The 13,134-nt window shown below is 37.5% G+C and overlaps 1 protein-coding gene across 1 annotated transcript in view; it reads left to right on the top strand.

Moving 5' to 3' along the window:
- Positions 1-10,122: 10,122 nt before the first annotated feature.
- PLXNB2 (plexin B2) overlaps positions 10,123-13,134 on the top strand; it is a gene marked incomplete in the record, with an annotated part of 627,297 nt that continues 624,285 nt past the window's right edge. Inside the window, 1 exon segment of the mRNA XM_053716644.1 lies at positions 10,123-10,355.

Raw genomic sequence — 13,134 nt, 5'->3', positions numbered from 1 at the left:
ATCTGAAATCCTTAAATTTAAAGGTATGGAGATTGAACGCTTGATTCTTGGTCAAAGAGGTTTCTCTGACTCTGTGATTAATACTATGTTACAGGCTCGTAAATCTGTATCTAGAGAGATATATTATAGAGTCTGGAAGACTTATATTTCTTGGTGTCTTTCTCATCATTTTTCTTGGCATTCTTTTAGAATACCGAGAATTTTACAGTTTCTTCAGGATGGTTTAGATAAGGGTTTGTCTGCAAGTTCCTTGAAAGGACAAATCTCTGCTCTTTCTGTTCTTTTTCACAGAAAGATTGCTATTCTTCCTGATATTCATTGTTTTGTACAAGCTTTGGTTCGTATAAAACCTGTCATTAAGTCAATTTCTCCTCCTTGGAGTTTGAATTTGGTTCTGGGAGTTCTTCAAGCTCCTCCCTTTGAACCTATGCATTCATTGGACATTAAATTACTTTCTTGGAAAGTTTTGTTCCTTTTGGCCATCTCTTCTGCCAGAAGAGTTTCTGAATTATCTGCTCTTTCTTGTGAGTCTCCTTTTCTGATTTTTCATCAGGATAAGGCGGTGTTGCGAACTTCTTTTGAATTTTTACCTAAAGTTGTGAATTCCAACAACATTAGTAGAGAAATTGTGGTTCCTTCATTATGTCCTAATCCTAAGAATTCTAAGGAGAAATCATTGCATTCTTTGGATGTTGTTAGAGCTTTGAAATATTATGTTGAAGCTACTAAGTCTTTCCGAAAGACTTCTAGTCTATTTGTTATCTTTTCCGGTTCTAGAAAAGGCCAGAAAGCTTCTGCCATTTCTTTGGCATCTTGGTTGAAATCTTTAATTCATCTTGCCTATGTTGAGTCGGGTAAAACTCCGCCTCAGAGGATTACAGCTCATTCTACTAGGTCAGTTTCTACTTCCTGGGCGTTTAGGAATGAAGCTTCGGTTGATCAGATTTGCAAAGCAGCAACTTGGTCCTCTTTGCATACTTTTACTAAATTCTACCATTTTTATGTATTTTCTTCTTCTGAAGCAGTTTTTGGTAGAAAAGTACTTCAGGCAGCGGTTTCAGTCTGAATCTTCTGCTTATGTTTTTCATTAAACTTTATTTTGGGTGTGGATTATTTTCAGCAGGAATTGGCTGTCTTTATTTTATCCCTCCCTCTCTAGTGACTCTTGTGTGGAAAGATCCACATCTTGGGTAATCATTATCCCATACGTCACTAGCTCATGGACTCTTGCTAATTACATGAAAGAAAACATAATTTATGTAAGAACTTACCTGATAAATTCATTTCTTTCATATTAGCAAGAGTCCATGAGGCCCGCCCTTTTTTTGTGGTGGTTATGATTTTTGTATAAAGCACAATTATTCCAATTCCTTATTTTATATGCTTTCGCACTTTTTTATCACCCCACTTCTTGGCTATTCGTTAAACTGAATTGTGGGTGTGGTGAGGGGTGTATTTATAGGCATTTTGAGGTTTGGCTTTCTACAAACATGTAGATGAGTGTCCTGGGGTAAGTAAGTCTTATTTTCTGTGACACTCTAAGCTATGGTTGGGAACTTTGTTTATAAAGTTCTAAATATATGTATTCAAACATTTATTTGCCTTGACTCAGAATGTTCAACATTCCTTATTTTTCAGACAGTCAGTTTCATATTTGGGATAATGCATTTGAATTAAACATTTTTTCTTACCTTCAAAAATTTGACTCTTTTTCCCTGTGGGCTGTTAGGCTCGCGGGGGCTGAAAATGCTTCATTTTATTGCGTCATTTTTGGCGCGGACTTTTTTGATGCAAAAAATCTTTTCCGGATGTGGCGTCATTTTTGGCGCCAAAAGCATTTAGGCGCCAAATAATGTGGGCGTCTTATTTGGCGCTAAAAAATATGGGCGTCGCTTTTGTCTCCACATTATTTAAGTCTCATTTTTCATTGCTTCTGGTTGCTAGAAGCTTGTTCTTTGGCATTTTTTTCCCATTCCTGAAACTGTCATTTAAGGAATTTATTCAATTTTGCTTTATATGTTGTTTTTTCTCTTACATATTGCAAGATGTCTCATGTTGCATCTGAGTCAGAAGATACTACAGGAAAATCGCTGTCTAGTGCTGGATCTACCAAAGCTAAGTGTATCTGCTGTAAACTTTTGGTAGCTATTCCTCCGGCTGTTGTTTGTATTAATTGTCATGACAAACTTGTTAATGCAGATAATATTTCCTTTAGTAAAGTACCATTGTCTGTTGCAGTTCCTTCAACATCTAAGGTGCAGAATGTTCCTGATAACATAAGAGATTTTGTTTCTGAATCCATAAAGAAGGCTATGTCTGTTATTTCTCCTTCTAGTAAACGTAAAAAATCTTTTAAAACTTCTCTCCCTACAGATGAATTTTTAAATGAACATCATCATTCTGATTCTGATGACTCTTCTGGTTCAGAGGATTCTGTCTCAGAGATTGATGCTGATAAATCTTCATATTTATTTAAAATGGAATTTATTCGTTCTTTACTTAAAGAAGTACTAATTGCTTTAGAAATAGAGGATTCTGGTCCTCTTGATACTAATTCTAAACGTTTGGATAAGGTATTTAAATCTCCTGTGGTTATTCCAGAAGTTTTTCCTGTTCCTAATGCTATTTCTGCAGTAATTTCCAAAGAATGGGATAAATTGGGTAATTCATTTACTCCTTCTAAACGTTTTAAGCAATTATATCCTGTGCCGTCTGACAGATTAGAATTTTGGGACAAAATCCCTAAAGTTGATGGGGCTATTTCTACCCTTGCTAAACGTACTACTATTCCTACGTCAGATGGTACTTCGTTTAAGGATCCTTTAGATAGGAAAATTGAATCCTTTCTAAGAAAAGCTTATCTGTGTTCAGGTAATCTTCTTAGACCTGCTATATCATTGGCTGATGTTGCTGCAGCTTCAACTTTTTGGTTGGAAACTTTAGCGCAACAAGTAACAGATCATGATTCTCATGATATTATTCTTCTTCTTCAGCATGCTAATAATTTTATCTGTGATGCCATTTTTGATATTATCAGAGTTGATGTCAGGTTTATGTCTCTAGCTATTTTAGCTAGAAGAGCTTTATGGCTTAAGACTTGGAATGCTGATATGGCTTCTAAATCAACTCTACTTTCCATTTCTTTCCAGGGTAACAAATTATTTGGTTCTCAGTTGGATTCTATTATCTCAACTGTTACTGGTGGGAAAGGAACTTTTTTACCACAGGATAAAAAATCTAAAGGTAAAAACAGGGCTAATAATAGTTTTTGTTCCTTTCGTTTCAACAAAGAACAAAAGCCTAATCCTTCATCCTCAGGAGCAGTTTCAGTTTGGAAACCATCTCCAGTCTGGAATAAATCCAAGCCTGCTAGAAAGGCAAAGCCTGCTTCTAAGTCCTCATGAAGGTGCGGCCCTCATTCCAGCTCAGCTGGTAGGGGGCAGGTTACGTTTTTTCAAAGAAATTTGGATCAATTCTGTTCACAATCTTTGGATTCAGAACATTGTTTCAGAAGGGTACAGAATTGGTTTCAAGATGAGACCTCCTGCAAAGAGATTTTTTCTTTCCCGTGTCCCAGTAAATCCAGTGAAAGCTCAAGCATTTCTGAATTGTGTTTCAGATCTAGAGTTGGCTGGAGTAATTATGCCAGTTCCAGTTCCGGAACAGGGGATGGGGTTTTATTCAAATCTCTTCATTGTACCAAAGAAGGAGAATTCCTTCAGACCAGTTCTGGATCTAAAAATATTGAATCGTTATGTAAGGATACCAACGTTCAAAATGGTAACTGTAAGGACTATCTTGCCTTTTGTTCAGCAAGGGCATTATATGTCCACAATAGATTACAGGATGCATATCTGCATATTCCGATTCATCCAGATCATTATCAGTTCCTGAGATTCTCTTTTCTGGACAAGCATTACCAGTTTGTGGCTCTGCCGTTTGGCCTAGCTACAGCTCCAAGAATTTTTACAAAGGTTCTCGGTGCCCTTCTGTCTGTAATCAGAGAACAGGGTATTGTGGTATTTCCTTATTTGGACGATATCTTGGTACTTGCTCAGTCTTTACATTTAGCAGAATCTCATACGAATCGACTTGTGTTGTTTCTTCAAGATCATGGTTGGAGGATCAATTTACCAAAAAGTTCATTGATTCCTCAGACAAGGGTAACCTTTCTGGGTTTCCAGATAGATTCAGTGTCCATGACTCTGTCTTTAACAGACAAGAGACGTCTAAAATTGATTTCAGCTTGTCGAAACCTTCAGTCACAATCATTCCCTTTGGTAGCCTTATGCATGGAAATTCTAGGTCTTATGACTGCTGCATCGGACGCGATCCCCTTTGCTCGTTTTCACATGCGACCTCTTCAGCTCTGTATGCTGAATCAATGGTGCAAGGATTACACAAAGATATCTCAATTAATATCTTTAAAACCGATTGTTCGACACTCTCTAACGTGGTGGACAGATCACCATTGTTTAATTCAGGGGGCTTCTTTTGTGCTTCCGACCTGGACTGTAATTTCAACAGATGCAAGTCTCACAGGTTGGGGAACTGTGTGGGGATCTCTGACGGCACAAGGAGTTTGGGAATCTCAGGAGGTGAGATTACCGATCAATATTTTGGAACTCCGTGCAATTTTCAGAGCTCTTCAGTTTTGGCCTCTTCTGAAGAGAGAATCGTTCATTTGTTTTCAGACAGACAATGTCACAACTGTGGCATACATTAATCATCAAGGAGGGACTCACAGTCCTCTGGCTTTGAAAGAAGTATCTCGAATTTTGGTTTGGGCGGAATCCAGCTCCTGTCTAATCTCTGCGGTTCATATCCCAGGTGTAGACAATTGGGAAGCGGATTATCTCAGTCGCCAAACGTTGCATCCGGGCGAATGGTCTCTTCACCCAGAGGTATTTCTTCAGATTGTTCAAATGTGGGAACTTCCAGAAATAGATCTGATGGCGTCTCATCTAAACAAGAAACTTCCCAGATATCTGTCCAGATCCCGGGATCCTCAGGCGGAGGCAGTGGATGCATTATCACTTCCTTGGAAGTATCATCCTGCCTATATCTTTCCGCCTCTAGTTCTTCTTCCAAGAGTAATCTCCAAGATTCTGAAGGAATGCTCGTTTGTTCTGCTGGTAGCTCCGGCATGGCCTCACAGGTTTTGGTATGCGGATCTTGTCCGGATGGCCTCTTGCCAACCGTGAACTCTTCCGTTAAGACCAGACCTTCTGTCACAAGATCCTTTTTTCCATCAGGATCTGAAATCCTTAAATTTAAAGGTATGGAGATTGAACGCTTGATTCTTGGTCAAAGAGGTTTCTCTGACTCTGTGATTAATACTATGTTACAGGCTCGTAAATCTGTATCTAGAGAGATATATTATAGAGTCTGGAAGACTTATATTTCTTGGTGTCTTTCTCATCATTTTTCTTGGCATTCTTTTAGAATACCGAGAATTTTACAGTTTCTTCAGGATGGTTTAGATAAGGGTTTGTCTGCAAGTTCCTTGAAAGGACAAATCTCTGCTTTTTCTGTTCTTTTTCACAGAAAGATTGCTATTCTTCCTGATATTCATTGTTTTGTACAAGCTTTGGTTCGTATAAAACCTGTCATTAAGTCAATTTCTCCTCCTTGGAGTTTGAATTTGGTTCTGGGAGCTCTTCAAGCTCCTCCCTTTGAACCTATGCATTCATTGGACATTAAATTACTTTCTTGGAAAGTTTTGTTCCTTTTGGCCATCTCTTCTGCCAGAAGAGTTTCTGAATTATCTGCTCTTTCTTGTGAGTCTCCTTTTCTGATTTTTCATCAGGATAAGGCGGTGTTGCGAACTTCTTTTGAATTTTTACCTAAAGTTGTGAATTCCAACAACATTAGTAGAGAAATTGTGGTTCCTTCATTATGTCCTAATCCTAAGAATTCTAAGGAGAAATCATTGCATTCTTTGGATGTTGTTAGAGCTTTGAAATATTATGTTGAAGCTACTAAGTCTTTCCGAAAGACTTCTAGTCTATTTGTTATCTTTTCCGGTTCTAGAAAAGGCCAGAAAGCTTCTGCCATTTCTTTGGCATCTTGGTTGAAATCTTTAATTCATCTTGCCTATGTTGAGTCGGGTAAAACTCCGCCTCAGAGGATTACAGCTCATTCTACTAGGTCAGTTTCTACTTCCTGGGCGTTTAGGAATGAAGCTTCGGTTGATCAGATTTGCAAAGCAGCAACTTGGTCCTCTTTGCATACTTTTACTAAATTCTACCATTTTTATGTATTTTCTTCTTCTGAAGCAGTTTTTGGTAGAAAAGTACTTCAGGCAGCGGTTTCAGTCTGAATCTTCTGCTTATGTTTTTCATTAAACTTTATTTTGGGTGTGGATTATTTTCAGCAGGAATTGGCTGTCTTTATTTTATCCCTCCCTCTCTAGTGACTCTTGTGTGGAAAGATCCACATCTTGGGTAATCATTATCCCATACGTCACTAGCTCATGGACTCTTGCTAATTACATGAAAGAAAACATAATTTATGTAAGAACTTACCTGATAAATTCATTTCTTTCATATTAGCAAGAGTCCATGAGGCCCGCCCTTTTTTTGTGGTGGTTATGATTTTTGTATAAAGCACAATTATTCCAATTCCTTATTTTATATGCTTTCGCACTTTTTTATCACCCCACTTCTTGGCTATTCGTTAAACTGAATTGTGGGTGTGGTGAGGGGTGTATTTATAGGCATTTTGAGGTTTGGGAAACTTTGCCCCTCCTGGTAGGAATGTATATCCCATACGTCACTAGCTCATGGACTCTTGCTAATATGAAAGAAATGAATTTATCAGGTAAGTTCTTACATAAATTATGTTATTAAGCACTACAATTGCAATTGATAATACCAAGCAATGTTGCAAATTTGTATGCACACCTTGGACAGCCTTGGTCTATGTGACATGGTTTTTAATGGCCTGGGCAAAGTAAGAACATTCAAAGATGGGTTCAACTAATTTCCAGTTTGCAATCTGGAAATTAGGACACAAATAGAAAGGGAAAGTAGGATTTACTTTCCAATTTGAGACCTTCCTGCAGATTGGGAAATGTTGGGAAGTAAGTAATCTTTAGTGTGACCTATTGGAACATCCCTGCCAACATAGGTTGGAATGTTTACAGAATATCTGTATACATTGCAAGTGGTGAGAAATAAGTATTTAGGATTAAACTCTTCAATTCATTGCAGCCCTTTCTTGGATCTGAGGGCTAAGCACACTAAACTGAAAGTGCAACATTTTAAATACTTAAAGGGACACTGAACTCAAATTTTTTCTTCTGTGGTTCAGATAGAGCATGCAATTTTTTTTTTTTAATAATTTTTTATTGAGGTTTAAAAATCAAAGAGACAAAAAACAACAGGCATGATGAAATACAACCAACATATACCAATGAATAGAAAACCTATCACACAAGTTGCTAAAAATATAGCGAGTCTGTTACATCATGAATATGCCAGTGAAGAAAATTCCATAAATAAACCTCACATTTCCTATTTTAGTTACATAAAAAAAGTAAATTTTGAACCTTATATTCCAAAAATAATAAAAATAAAAGCAAAACATAACGCAAAACTTAATCACAGATATTAACTTATTACTGAAGGATCTTAGGTTAGGTGAGATCCTTCTCTCACCAACCGTACTTCGACCCTATATAAAAACCAAACAGGGAAAGAGGGAAGAAAAAAAAAAAAAAAACTCTCTCCCCCGATCCTGCCCCCGCCCGCCACCCCACCCCGTCCCCCCCAAGAGCTATCAACTAGTGTGTCCTCGCAGTGCCCTCAATCCACGTATGTGGAAAAACATTAAGTAACGTTAATTCCGCAAAACTCACCGAGGAAAGAAAGGGGGAAAGTATCCTTTTTTGCAAGGGATATGGATAGGACAAAATAACTGGAGACCATTTCAATAGAAACTTCTTGATCCTGCTCTCTGATACGTCATAAAGATGAAATGACTCAAAAACAATTTGATCTTGCAAAAATCTAAACACCAAAGCTAATCCCGGCATCCGCCTGGCCTTCCAGTTTTTAAGAATGCAGTATCTAACAGTAAGAATAATAGTATTTAAACTATTTATGGTACTGACATTAAAGGACTCTTGTGGAGGACATAAGAAGAAGACATCTTCCGCTGATAAAGCAATTGATACTTTATATAGTTTATTAAACCAAAATATAATTTTTAGCCATAATTGTCTTGCCCTAGGACATGTCCAAAACATATGAAGCAGGTCAGCCCTCTCATGTGAACAGCGGGGACATACACTAATAGAAGTCGGGTAAAATCTGGAAATTTTCCACGGAGAAAGGTAAAAATTGTTGATCAATTTCATGTGAGATTCATTCCAAGCTACCGGGGCTTTACACTTACGTAAAGAGACAAAACTCTGACTAATCTTATCTTGATTTACTGATGGGATTAGCAACAGCCAGAACGTGTAGATATTTTCCCTAATTACAAGACTCTGTTTGGTCAACATGATGTCATACATCAATGATATTGAAGAATCTCCAGCCACAGCTTTCCATATAATCAGCTTGATAACCGACCAGTCCGAAAACGAGGGAGAGGGCCAACGTTGTGAAAGGACAAAGTGGCGAATTTGAAAATAAGCAAATAAATTGGATCTAGCCAGGTCAAATTTATTAAAGATCGAGTCCGCCGTTAATAATTGGTCATTCTCATCTAGTAACTGTTTAACATAATATAGTCCTTTATCAGACCAATCTTTGAAAACTTTTTGATGGAGGCCGGGCAAGAAATTAGGATTTACAATAGGCAACCATTCAGAAAATGAATAATCTATATTTAACATCACGCAGAACTTTTGCCAAGCAAAAACTATATTCCTAATAGTAATAAGAGAGCATGCAATTTTAAGCAACTTTCTAATTTACTCCTATTATCAAATTATCTTCATTCTCTTGGTATCTTTATTTGAAATGCAAGAATGTAAGTTTAGATGCCAGCCCATTTTTGGTGAACACACTGTGTAGTTCTTGCTGATTGGTGGATAAATTCACCCACCAATAAACAAGTGCTTTCCATGGTTCTGAACCAAAACAAATAGCTTAGATGCCTTCTTTTTCAAATAAAGAAAGCAAGAGAACAAAGAAAAATTGATAATAGAAGTAAATTAGAAAGTTTCTTAAATTTGCATGCTTTATTTGAATCACAAAAGAAAAAAAATTGGGTTCAGTGTCCCTTTAACATAACAGCTTTGCCAAAATGAAGCTGGAGAGAGTTTGGCAGTGTAGATGCATAAATATCTACACCTCAGTCACTATATTATCAATAATAATCCTTCAGTTGAGGGGGTGACTATGCTAAAGGTATTATAATAGTAAATTTTCAAACATATACCAGTATAGGGAAGTGGGATACCCCCCTAATTTAGTGAGGGGGTACAAATTGTCAAACCTTTACTAACTAATTTACCTTCCCTCATAGGCAGGGGGCGATAATGAACCTTGTTAGTGTAACAGAAAAAAACATTGCAAAAATGCCAGCATGAAAAAATTGTCTAGTATAAAATGTAAGATTTATTAATGGTCTAAAAAAGTAGATTCTCTCAGCAATATACGCCTGAACATTCTTCACTTGTATTGTGCATTATAAATCAGTTAAATACTAATGTACACACCCTCATAGTGGCATAGAAGATACATAACTAGGAGTAATCGAGATGAACCTAGAGTGAAAGATTTAAAAAAAAAAAATATTTAGGGAGCACAAGTACACTTTGAGAAGCTTGAGTTGGGCAAACGAATGGATTACATTGTACAACTAGGGTCTCTTTCTAAACTGCGTAGCAACAGATACAATGCTCTAGAACCCTCTTTATATATAAAGCCCATTTAGAACAGTTGTGTTATTCAGAGGGAATGGGTCTGAGCTGTTACAGTTAGTGACCCTTTTGGATGACAGCTGATTGTTAGCGTCTTATAATAGCAGACGGTGACACTAGCTACTGAGCTCGCTGCCTCTCCCACTCCTCCCTCCCATTCCTCCGCAGCTCCCAGGCTGTAACACGATCCAGCTGAAAGGGTTGGACTTGTCTCTGTGAGCCTTTTTTTTCAGTTTCCTGTCTGGTATTGTGCCGGGGAGCGGATGTGTGCATCGCCCACAGGTGTGTCTGCCTTTGCCCCAGCTCTGCTTCTCCTCTCCCGGTTCTGAGACAGCCAGATATGGGCACAAGGATCGCCAGGGGGAGCAGGCACGGAGCCATTGATTGGGATTAGCTGACTTATTGATTGTGATCTAGGTGATCAATACGGAGGTGATTCGCTTCTGAGTTCCACGCTGCACACTCAGCACCAACTTTGGTGAGTGAATGCAAATCGGCATTTTATTTACAGATCACGTGTCACCCCCACCTGTTGTGAACAGCCAGACCTCCCCTCCCCACTCATGCAGCTGATTACTTGCGAACCTATACGTGAATATAGCGAATTATAAGCGCTGTGTACATTACTCGTTATTTGCCATGACATTTATTTAACCTGTTCTACAATGCGCAGTATTCCTATCTAGTAAAATTGTGTTCTAATTGAATCTTTGCTTTTGGACTTTGACACTAACTTATGCAATACAACTTTAGTTGGTTGCAACAATCTTTAGTAGGCAAATTGTTAATTAAACCCACGTTGTTTTATGGACTTTGACACTGATTTATTAATTTGATTGCAGCATGGGGCATTGTGCTTTCTAATAAGAAATGCAAAAAAATCCCCAGGGGTCTCCCAGTGTGTGTTTTGAACTGTAGTCCTGGGTTCAAAGACTAAATTATTAAAAATAGAGCTGTTTTCATTTTTTTATATTCTCTCTTTTTTTTTTTTTTTGCAATTAGTTTTTGTTGCCCTTGTCGTTTGCTTTGTAACCCGTCTAGATTGGGAGTTGACCTAACACCTTTTTAGTTTTTTTTTTCTGTAAAAAAAAAAGTATGTGAAGGGTTTTATATTTGTCTTAGCTCAGGAAAATACCTAAGTTCAGGGGTCTACAATGAAATACAAATTTCTGCTTTTCACTGATGCTGATAAAGACTTTACAATGGTACATTGTGTGTTAAAATCTGAGTTTAGCTAGCCCTCATCTGTACCCCCATACCAATTCTTAAAGTAAAATAATGCAATATGGCCTAGAAAATAATTTAGACCGCTAAACTCGGATTTTACACATTATATTTTATGGAACATTGGTTCTCTAATGCTGTTAATCCTTTTAGGAGTTGCAGTTAAACTGTCATATAGATTCCCCCCCCTGCTTTTTCCATTTTTGTCATTGCCCGTTGGGGGGCACTTGGTTGGTGTTAGACAATTTTGGGATTACTAAAGGCTAAATATCGTCTGTGTGGGGAAATGTCAACATTTTATTACTACCTATTGCATTTATAATTTTTAATACCATTTGTTTTTATTGTTTTCAAGTGGAAAAATTTAAATGCAGAAAGTAAATATTTCAAAGGTATAATTATAGAGTTAAGGGGAAGGGAAAAAGAGGGGGATTACCTTTTTATGTTTTAACCTTTTAACCGCGCCGGGCTTTAGCGCCGTTAGGACGGAATAGAACGTCCGAGCCGTTTGGCTGTCCTGAAGCCAACGGCGCTTCCTGGATGGTATTGCGGTCTGGAGGGCGTGCCTAGCTTCATAGGGACGCCCCCCTGACCCGATCCCATCATTGAAATCTCACGATCGCAGGATTTCAATTTGTCTACATCGGAACGTTGTTCTGATGTAAACAAGTTAACCCTGTCATAAAAGGGGTTAAACTTCTCTATCTCCCCTCTTCTGTCCTATTTGTAAAGCACTAGCCATGTAAAAAAAGGCGATTTAGAGTCACAGTACCCATATGGTAAACTGAAATTGATCCAGCAACTGGCAAATATAATATCACCTGAACATATGTTAATCTCACATCAGTATATGTTCTGTGAATAGTTATTTTTCAGCTACTGTTAGATGCATGCAAAAAACAAACACAAAATACACTGTCACCCTTTGCTTTACTGTGATCTCATGAGATTTCACTTTAAATCTTGTGAGATTTGATAGTAAACTTCATTAAACTGAGTGGTGAAATAACATGACTTTGCCTGCATGCGCAAAATACGCAAACACCCTTGCAAGTCCTGGGACTAGCATCCTGATTGGTTGCTTAAAGACCTTTTACAATGGAATGTGGCTACTAAGGACTTTTTTTGGATAAAATTATCTTCATTTTTTACATAGAGATGTTCAGGTGATATGTTCTAGTCAGCAATTTACATATATACTGCATCACTTTCAAGTGCTTCGACATTTGGGTACCATGTCCCTTTAAAGCTTTGAGATTTTTATTTTTACTTAGCTCCCACATCAACCCTTAGAATCGCCACTGGGGAAGCTAAAATATTGTTAATTTATGTGCTTCTTATATTTATTTTAAGAAGTATACTATCTTTTAAGTTTTGTGGCTGCTGGAAATTCTGTGTTGCTAGTAAAAACAAATGTTATCTTGGCCCAACCTATATATTGACCTGTGTGTGTGTGTGTGTGTATATATAGAAATGCTTTTTAGAAAAAGTGAGGTAAAATTTTTTTTTTTTTGTGTGTGGCAATTTTATAAACTTTTCGTTTCCTTGAGTTTGCTGAGCTAGTCATTATCTATTTCTGTAATCAGCAACATTTATTTAGTATTAGGAAAATGAGCTACATTAAAGTGACTGTAAATTTTAAACTTTTTAATCAACACTACCAATTCTCAATAAACTTCTCATTGAAACCGCAATGTTTTTATTCATAAAAATTATTTTTATCATATTATAATTTATATAAGAACTTATCTCCGTTTTGAAGGATAACTCCTCCCATCCTGAACTTCCTGTATTCAGACAACATTGCGTATAGAGCTGCCCCCGTCTGCTCTATTACGTAGTCCTGAAACCCCCTTCACGACGAGAACTCCATTTGCGCATGCGTTTTTAAACCGATGTCTAATATGCACATGCGTTTCCTGATCCATTGAGAATCGTTATCCGCAAAGAAAATTACATTGCGCGGCAAAATTTTTATTGCGATCTCATTGCTTGTCAATCACGAATCTGCAGGGAACGCATGCGCAGTTACA

The sequence above is a fragment of the Bombina bombina genome, chromosome 6 (assembly GCF_027579735.1).
Source record: "Bombina bombina isolate aBomBom1 chromosome 6, aBomBom1.pri, whole genome shotgun sequence".
Taxonomy (NCBI): Eukaryota; Metazoa; Chordata; class Amphibia; order Anura; family Bombinatoridae; genus Bombina; species Bombina bombina.
The sequence above is the reverse complement of the archived record's forward strand: the minus strand, read 5'-3'. Positions and strand labels throughout refer to the sequence as shown.